Genomic DNA, 9,742 nt, shown 5'->3' with positions numbered 1-9,742 from the left:
GGAAAACATTGAATGAACAATATGAGAATCTCAATAAAGATGGAAATTTTTTTAAAAGAACCAAACAGCACTACTGGAGTTTAAGACTACAATAACTGAAATGAAAAACTACCAAGAGGATTTCAAGAGCAGATTGGAGCTGGCAGAAGAAAGAATTGGTAAACTCAAAGACAGGAAAATTGAAATGAGTCAGAATAAGGAACAGAATGAAAGTGAAAACAGTCTAAAACATCTCTGGCATACCATCAAGCATACTAACATATGCATTATAGGAGTCCCAAAAGGAGATGAAAGAGAGAAGGGGCAGAAGAAATACTCAAAAAATAATGACAGGGAACTGATCAAAGGTAACAAAAAACATGAATATGCACATCCAAGAATCCTAGAAAATTCCAAACAGGATAAACTTAAAGAAAAATACACCCCATCATATATTGATTATGCTATCAAATGCAAAGAAAGAATAGAGTATTCTGAAAACTGCAAGAGAAAGCAATATGTTATGTACAAAGGAATCCCAATTAGATAGTGTGCCAACTTCTCATCAGAAACCATGGAGGCAGGAAAGCAGTAGGTTGAAATACTTTAAATGCTTTAAGAAAACAATTGCCAACCAAAAATTTTATATCTGGCAAGGCTTTATTTAAAAATTGAGGAAGAAGAAGGTGGCACCAACCTCAGAGGGCAACCTGGGCAATGGCAGGTGTGCCAGAAGTGTGCTCTTCTTAGTACATGAGGCACACCACTAGAGAATGGTCTTGGCCAGGTGGTCATGTGGCAGCACAGCAAGAGCAGGACCGGGGAGCTGAGACAGCGACCCCATGGGATTGCATCCATCACCATCCCCTCTGGAGCCTCTGCTCCTCTTGCAGAGGGAGCCACTCTACAACTTATAGGTGACCAAGGTGTCACTAAAGGAGCACTTCGCCTTCCTCTTAAACTCAGAGGAACTGAGCAATGTGCAATTGATGCTGGGCAAGGGCCATGGTGCCAATGCCACCAGAGGACCCGTAATGTATCCCTACCTATTGCTTTGGGCTGGCAGCAGGCAGTGCCATCTTCAATGCCATGTTCAATGGTGACATGGCCACTATGTCTACCAAGATCAAGCTGCCACATGTGAAGCCCACCACTTTCCTGGCACTGTTGAGATTTCTATATTCAGATGAAGTTTAAATTGGTCCAGAAACAGTTATGACCACTCTTTATACAGTTAAGAAATATGAGTCCCAGCCTTGGAAGTGCATTATGTGGAATTTCTTATCATACATCTTAGGGCACTTAATGCATTTATGCTTCTTACTCAGTGTGATAGTTAGGCTAATGTGTCAACTCAGCCAGGTAATTGTGCCCAGTTGTTTGGTCAAGCAAGCACTCAGCTAACTGTAATACAAGGGTATTTATGGACTTTAGTCACCACTGACATTACTGTAGTGGTAAATCATAGATAGCTAGTTATAATTATATCAGTCAGGGAGATTGCCATCAGCAATGCATGACGCTTAACCCAATCAGTTGAACACCTTAAAAGGGGAAGTGATTCCAGCATTGAGAGAGAATTTCCCAGCTTGTCTTTGGACAGCCAACATCTCCCAGAACTCCTCAAGAACCTTCATTGAACTTTCATTGCAGCCTGCCTGCAGAACCTGGACTTGTACATCCCCACAGCTGACTCTTATAAAATCACTCTTATAAAATCACATACTATTGACAGATATCTCTTGTTGATTCTGTTTCCCTAGAGAACCCTGACTAATACAGTCAGGCTCAATTATTTGATGAACCTCAGCTTGCTAGTCTGTCTAGACATGATAGACAAAAGTACAATGAATGCAATAAGTGCAAAAGGGTTTATTGATATTGATATAGACACACTTTGTGCAGTTCTGGAAAGAGATGCAGTTAGATTTTGAGAAAGTCAAATTTTTGGAGCAGTTGTATACTGGGCAGTAGTAGAACATCAGGGACAATTGCCTGTGACATTTGGAAGCAAACAGAAAGTTCTAGAAAAAACGCTTTCCTTAATTCAGTTCCCACTAATGACAACTGAGAAGTTTACAGCAGGTCCTGCTCAATCTGTTATTTTGTCAGATCATCTTCATTTTACTGTCAATTCTAAATCCCAAATAGATTAGACTGATTTACCAAGATGCTGCCTCAGAGAAAAGGAATGCAACATCAATAGATCTCAGCAAGAAGGGAGACACTGGTATTACAGTGGAACAAGTGATTGAATCAGGTTCATGAGTAATAGAAGAATTTCTATAGTTGAATTTGGCTTATATGGATCTATTCATGATCCCACGGATTACCAAGTGAATATACAGATTATTGAATATGAAAAAAAAATAAGACTTTGGGACAAAATGATAACAGATTTAGTTGCAATGCGACCTCTAATACATTCAAGGTCATGTTCAAAGTACTTGTAGAGAACCTACCTAACATGTGCTACACAGCCTGTGCAACCCTGAAAAATCCAAATTCCCACCACGGCACAAAAGGATAGAACAAACTAGTGCGTGAAACACTTACTCCTAGCAAGGCTGCCTTTTTTTTTTTTCTTTTTTAATTCCACTGGCAATAATAATGGCACATCAATAGAAGATGGACAAATATCAGAAATATTATTTTATACATAATTTAGCATTATAATGCATATTGATTAAATAGAACCATATATTCTTGTTTCAAATACATAAAAAACTGGCTACAAAACATAGTTTGAGTTATGAATATTTATCATTTTAAGAAACATTTGAGTTTCTTAGAGGAGATAGAAAAATGTTGACTTACTCTGCATGACTTAAAGGCAGATTTTCCATTTTCTTATAACCTGAGGTGAAAAGAGAACTGGGTTCAATTTTTAAAAACAAAAAGAAGCTATTTCAACTTTCTCTTGTATAATTTCATTGATCAGCTGATTCATGATTTTTTGATAATTTTATAATTAAAAGATTCACATTATGTATAGCTGGTTTGTTGTGGGGTTTTTTAAACTATTTTGAAGGTAAAATGGATCAGTATCCCTACAGAATTCCTATGAACTCAAGTAACTAATTTCAGAGAAATAAGAAAACTTTTTGTATTTGAAGCTTGGAAATATTGAAAAATATTGAAGAAATATCTGGTCATTAGTATTTGAAATAGTACTAAAAATAGGCCTAATATAAAAACCCAAGAAAATTTTCAATGCATTTACAGAAAAAGATATTTTGTAATAGTTGAGCAATGTGTAACACAGTACAGTTTTAAACTGCAAAAGGAGTTTATATAAATTCACAATAATGTGATATAGACAAAGGATCTAAAGGCAAAAAAATTGAGGAAGAGATTAAGATATTCTCAGACAAACAAAAGCTGAAGGAGTTCATCACCACAAGACCTGCCCTATGAAACAATGCCAAAGGGAGTCCTTCAGACTGAAAGGAAAGGACACCAGATGGCAGTTCAAAGCTGCATAAAGAAATAAAGAGCTGCAGTAAAGGTAATCACCTGGGTAATTATAAATGCCAGTATTATTGTATTTTTTTATATGTAACTCCATTTCTTACTTCCTACAGGAGCTAAAATGCAAATGCACAAAAAGTAATGATAATGTATGGTTTTGGACATACAATGTACAAGGAAGTGATTTGGAACAAGTATTAAAAGATGGGGGGATAGAGAGGAATAAGAATGGTATAAATGTATGCTATTGAAATCTATTTGGGGAAGCAGACTTGGCCCAGTGGTTTGGGCATCCGCCTACCACATGGGAGGTCTGTGGTTCAAACCCCGGGCCTCCTTGACCCATATGGAGCTCGCCCACGCGCAGTGCTGATGCGCGCAAGGAGTGCCCTGCCACACAGGGGTTTCCTCCACGTAGGGGAGCCCCATGTGCAAGGAGTGCACCCCATAAGGAGAGCCGCCCAGCGCGAAAGAAAGTGCAGCCTGCCCAAGAATGGCACCGCACACACAGAGAGCTGACACAACAAGATGATGCAACAAAAAGAAACACAGATTCCTGATGCTGGTGATAAAGATAAAAGTGGTCACAGAAGAACACACAGTGAATGGACACAGAGAGCAGACAACTTGGTGGGGGGGGGAGTGGGAAGGGGAGAGAAATAAATAAAAAAGAAATCTATTTGGTAACAAGTAACATATGATAGTTATATATTTAAGATGTTAAAGTTAACCCCATGATAACCACAAGGAAAATAGATTAAAAAATATATCCAGAGAGAAATGAGAAGGGACTCAATATAGTACAAAACCAAAAAAATCAAACAAACATGAAAGTAGGCATTAACAGAAGAATTGAGGAACAGTAAAGGTACAAAACTTACAAAGTTAAAAAGTGAAATGGCAGAAGAAAGCCATACATTATTAGTGACTTCAAATGTAAATGGATTAAAGTCTCTAAGCAAAAGGCAGAAATTGGCAGAATGGACAAAAAAGCATGACCCAACTATATGCAGTACACAAAAAGACTCGGCTTAAATTCAAAGACATAGGTAGGTTGAAAGTGAAAGGAAAGAAAAAAATATGCTATGCAAGAAGAAACCAAAAGAGAGCTGGGGTAAATATATTACTATCAGATAGAATAGACTTCAAGTTAAAAACTGTTATGAGGGACAAAAATGGCTATTATGTACTGTTAAAGGGATAAGTTTAATAAGAAGATATAACAATTATAAATATTCATGCAATGAACAGCCGAGCCTCAAAATATATGAGGCAATACTGACATATTAGACAGGAGAAATAGACAGTTCTATGTTAATAGTAGGAAATGTTAAAACACCACTTTCAATAATGAATTGGAAAAAATAACGAACATCTAGATAGAAATCAATAAGGAAATAGAAGACTTGTGTGATACTCTAAACCAACTAGATCTCACAGACATATAGAGAACACTTCAGCCAACAGCAACAGAATACACATTCTTTTCAAGTGCACATAGATCTTTCTCCAGGATATTTCATATGTTGAGTCACAGAACAAGTCTCAATAAATTTAAAAATGTTGGAGTCACACAATGTATCTTCTCTGAAGCTAGCAATCAACAACAGTAAGAAATGGAAAATCCACAAATAGGTGGACACTAAACAACATAGTCTTAAACAGCAAATGAGCTGAAGAGGAAATCAGAAGGAAAATTAGGATGTATCTTGAGGCAAATGAAAATAAAACATACCAAGACTTATGGGATACAGCAAAAACAATGCTGAGAGGAAAATTGTAACTCTAAATGCTTATATTTAAAAAGAAGAAAGATTTCAAATCAGAGACCAAACCACAAAACTGCCAGAAGTAGAAAAAGAGGAGCAAAGCAAACAGAAGGAAATAATAAAGATTAGAATGCAGATAAACAAAGTAGAGAATAAAAACACAAAAAATAAAATAAAATTAATAAAACCGAAAGTTGGTTTTTGAAAAGTTCATTTAAATTGACAAATCTTTAGCTGCACTGATTTTTTTTAAATAGTGCGTGGCCGGGGGAGAGGACATAAATAACTACAATCAAAAATGAAAAGGGGAACATTTCTACTGACCCCACTGAAATTTAAAAATAACCTGTATGCCAACAAATTATATAACCTAGATGAAATGGACAAATTCCTAGAAACATGCAATCTCCCTACACTGACTTAAGAAGAAATAGAAGATCTCAACAAACAAATAACTAGTGAAGAGTTTGAATTAGTAATCAAAAACCTCCCAATAAAGAAAATCCCAGGAGCAGATGGCTTCACAGGGGAATTTTACCAAACATTCCAAGAAGATGTAAAACCAACTCTGCTCATTCTTCAAAAAAATTGAAGAGGCGGAAACACTCCCTTATTTATTCTACAAGGTCAGCATCATCTTTATATTTAATCCAGATAAAGATTCCTCAAGAAAAGAAAATTACAGACCAGTATATCTTATGTATGTAGATGCAAAAATCAACAAAATACTAACAATCCAAATCAAACAGCATATAAAAAAAATTATACATCATGATCAAGTGGATTTTATACAGGTATGTAAAGGTGATTCAACATAAGAAAATAGCTAAATGTATTACCTTACATTCACAGACTGAAGGAAGAAAAAAAAAAACACATGATCATCTCAGTTGATGAAGAAAAAGCATTTGACAAAACCCAGCACCACTTCTTTGTAAAAACATATAGAAAACTAGAAATAGAAGGAAACCTCCTCTACATGATAAATGGCACATATGAAAAGTTCACAGCTAACATCCTACTTAATGGTGAAAGATTGAAACCTTTACCTCTAAGGTCAGGAACAAGACAAAGATGCCGCTGTAATCACCATTAATTCAACACTGTACTGGAGGTTCTTGCCAGAGCGATTAGGCAAGAAAAGAAAGAAAAGACATCCAAATTGGAAACTAAGAAGTAAAACTTCCACTATTTGCAGAATATATGATCCTATATATACATGAAATCCTAAAAAATCCTCAACAAAGCTCCTAAAGCTAATATATGAATTCAGCAACGTGGCAGAGTACAAGATCAACACCCAAAAATTGATAGTGTTTCTATACATTAGTAATGAACAATCAGAAGAAGAAATCAAGAAAAAATCCATTTACAATAGAAACTAAAAGAATTAAATATTTAGGAATAAATCTAACCGAGGATGTAAAGGATTTGTGCACAAAAAACTAAAAAATATTGCTAAATCAAAAAAGACTTAAATAAATGGAAGGATACTCTGTGTTCATAGATTGGAAGAGTAAATATTGTTAAGACATTATTCTAATTCTACATAAAGAAATTTACAGATTGAGTGCAGTCTCAAAATTCCAACAACCTTCTTTGCAGAAGTAGAAAAGCCAATCATTGAATTTATGTGGAAGAATAAGGGACCACTAATAGCCAAAGCCATACTGTAATAATTGTCAACTTATTACAAAGCCACAGTAATCAAAACATGATTGTACTGGCACAAGGATAAATGGAATCAAAATAAGAGTTCAAAAATCAACTCTCATATTTATGGCCAAATGATTTTTGACAAGGGGGCAAAGACCACTCAAATGGGAAATAATAGTATCTTTAATAAATGGTGCTAAGAAAAGTAGATCTCCATGAGCAAAGACTAAATATGGATACCTGCCTCATACATATACAAAAATCAGTTCAGAATGGATTAGATACCTAAATACAAGAGCTAGAACTATAAAACTGCTAGGAGAAAGCTTAGGGAAGCATCTTCAGGACATTTTGTTAGATAGTGGCTTCTTAGACTTTACACCCAAAGCACAAGCCACAAATGAAAAAATAGATAAATGGGACCTCATCAAAATTAAAATGTTTCGAGCATTAAAGGACTTTATCATGAACATAAAACAACCACCTTCACAAGGCGAGAAAATATTTGGAAACCACATATCCTATAAAAGTTTAATATCAATATATAAAGAACTAAACAAAAAAAGACAAACCATTTTTAAAAGGGCAAAAGACTTCAATAGACTTTCTCCAAAGGAAATGAACAGATGGCCAAAAAATATGTAAAAAGATTCCCAACACCATTAGCCATTAGCTAAATGCAGATCAACGCCACAATGAGATACTGTTTCACACACACTAAATGGCTACTATTAAAAAGAAAAAACCAACAGAAAATTACAAGGGTTGGTGAGGATGCAGAGAAATAGGAACACTCATCCACTGCCGGTTAGAATAAAAAATGGTACAGCCGCTTTGGAAGACAGTTTCTCAGAAAGTTAAGTATAGAATTACCATATGACTCTGCTATTGCACTTCTAGGTATATACCCAAAAGAAATGACAGCAGGAAATCAAACAAATATTTTCCCTCTGATGTCCGTAGCAGCATTATTGACAATTGCGAAATGATGGAAGGTACCCATGTCCATCAACAAAGGAATGGATAATCAAAACATGTTATATACGTACAATAGAATATTATTCAGCCTTGAAAAGGAATGAAGTTCTGGTACATGCAGCAGTGTGGATGAACCTTGAAGACATCACGTTGAGTGAAATAAACTAGACACAAAATTATATTGTATAATCTCCCTGCTATGAAATAATTGGAATATGCAAACTCATAAAGTCAGAATCTAGAATATATGTTATCAGGACATAGAATGGGGGTAGGGAAGGGGGAGTTAAGGCTTAAAACGTACATTTTCTGTTTGGGATGATGGAAAAGTTTGGTATTGGATAGTGGTGATGACAGCACAAGATCGTGAATGTAATTAACAGTATTTGAATTGTATATTTGAATATGTCTAAAAGCGAAAACTTTAGGTTGTATATATGTTACTAGGCTAAAATTTTTGAAAACAGTGGGGTATATGAGAACCTCTTATACTTTTTAATGTAACACTTTTTGTAATCTATGTATCTTCAAAAAAATACAATTAAAAAACACTATGAAAAAAATAAAGATAATGGAGAGATGTCCCTCAAAAAACAAACAAACAAACATGAAAGTTCACAACACAAAGTGTGAACCCAAGTTAACCCACGGACTATAGTAAATAGCATAATTATAAAAATGTGCTTTTATCAATTATAACAAATGTATCACACCAATGAAAAGTGTTAATAAAAGGGTGGTATATGATAACTTTGTATTTTATGCATGATTCTAGTGTAAACCCACAACTTCTCTAAAAAAAAATAAATTAACCCACAAAAATGAAACAAAACAAGGATATTTCCAGAAACTACGGGGAGGGCTTTTGTACTGCTAGGGCTCAGAAACTGAGAATAGGTCCAGTTTAACCAGTTATCTGAGAAGCAAAGGGATCCAGTCAACATATGGAATATGTTACTAAGACTGTATCAGAAGAAAATGCAACACTAAAAGGAATGAAGTGTAGGATCAAAATTAAGAGACAATGAATGAATCTTGAGGACCTTATGCTAAGTGAAGCAAGCCAGGCATTGAAGGACAAATACTACATGACCTCTCTGATATGAAATAAGCAAAACAAGCTGTCTCAGAGAGCTAGAGATTGGATGATGGCTTACAGGAAGTTGTGGGGAGAGGAAGATTGCGAGCTGATGCCTACATGGGTGAAATCTATGATAAGCTGGAGGTAAGTATGCACAGGGAAGGGATAAGATGGGGGCATAGGGATACCTTTGGGTGGGGCTTTGCAGGCTTGAGGGGGGCTAGGGTTGGTAGGATGGGTCAGATAACCAAAGGAATTGGGGGCAGGGCTGGGGGGAACTGTTGAACATGGGAGACTGTTGGGTATGTGATTGAAACTATAATGTCAAGAAAACTCTTTAGAAAATATTATAAGGAAGGATCACCTGTTTAAGGTGCTTAAGGTGGGGGGGCATCTGGCACAAGGGCTGGCTTCTAGGGAGTGTGTGAATCTTGTCACAGTGTGTTATATCATTGGATGGAGACCCATACAATGAGTGGAAGGTGTACCCACACCCTGGGGAGGCCTGATGCTCTCAAACAGAGGGAATTGTGTCTCTCAATAGAATTGGTGGCTCCCAGGGGGTTAGGGCAGTCTAGTATGTCTAGCCCTCAGCAACATTGCAAGTATCTGTGAATCTGGTCCTTCAAGTAGTGAAGATTGATTGTCACTGTGGGCTCTGAGGGCAGAGGGAGAGAGGAATAGAATAGATGGAAGCAAGGTAACTGCGGGACAATGGAAGTACTCCACAAGATCCCGCAATTACTGATATAGGATATGTTAAATTACACCAAAAATGCATAAAAGTCTACAGCCCAAAATGTAGACC

At 36.2% G+C, this 9,742-nt stretch overlaps 1 pseudogene; it reads left to right on the top strand.

Moving 5' to 3' along the window:
- The first annotated feature begins 821 nt into the window (after positions 1-821).
- On the top strand, positions 822-2,432 carry LOC101425299 (BTB/POZ domain-containing protein 1-like; annotated as a pseudogene).
- The last annotated feature ends 7,310 nt before the right edge of the window (positions 2,433-9,742 follow it).

The sequence above is a fragment of the Dasypus novemcinctus genome, chromosome 6, assembly GCF_030445035.2.
Source record: "Dasypus novemcinctus isolate mDasNov1 chromosome 6, mDasNov1.1.hap2, whole genome shotgun sequence".
NCBI classification, from domain to species: domain Eukaryota; kingdom Metazoa; phylum Chordata; class Mammalia; order Cingulata; family Dasypodidae; genus Dasypus; species Dasypus novemcinctus.
Note: the sequence above shows the minus strand (reverse complement) of the source record. Positions and strands in the feature narration are given on the sequence as shown.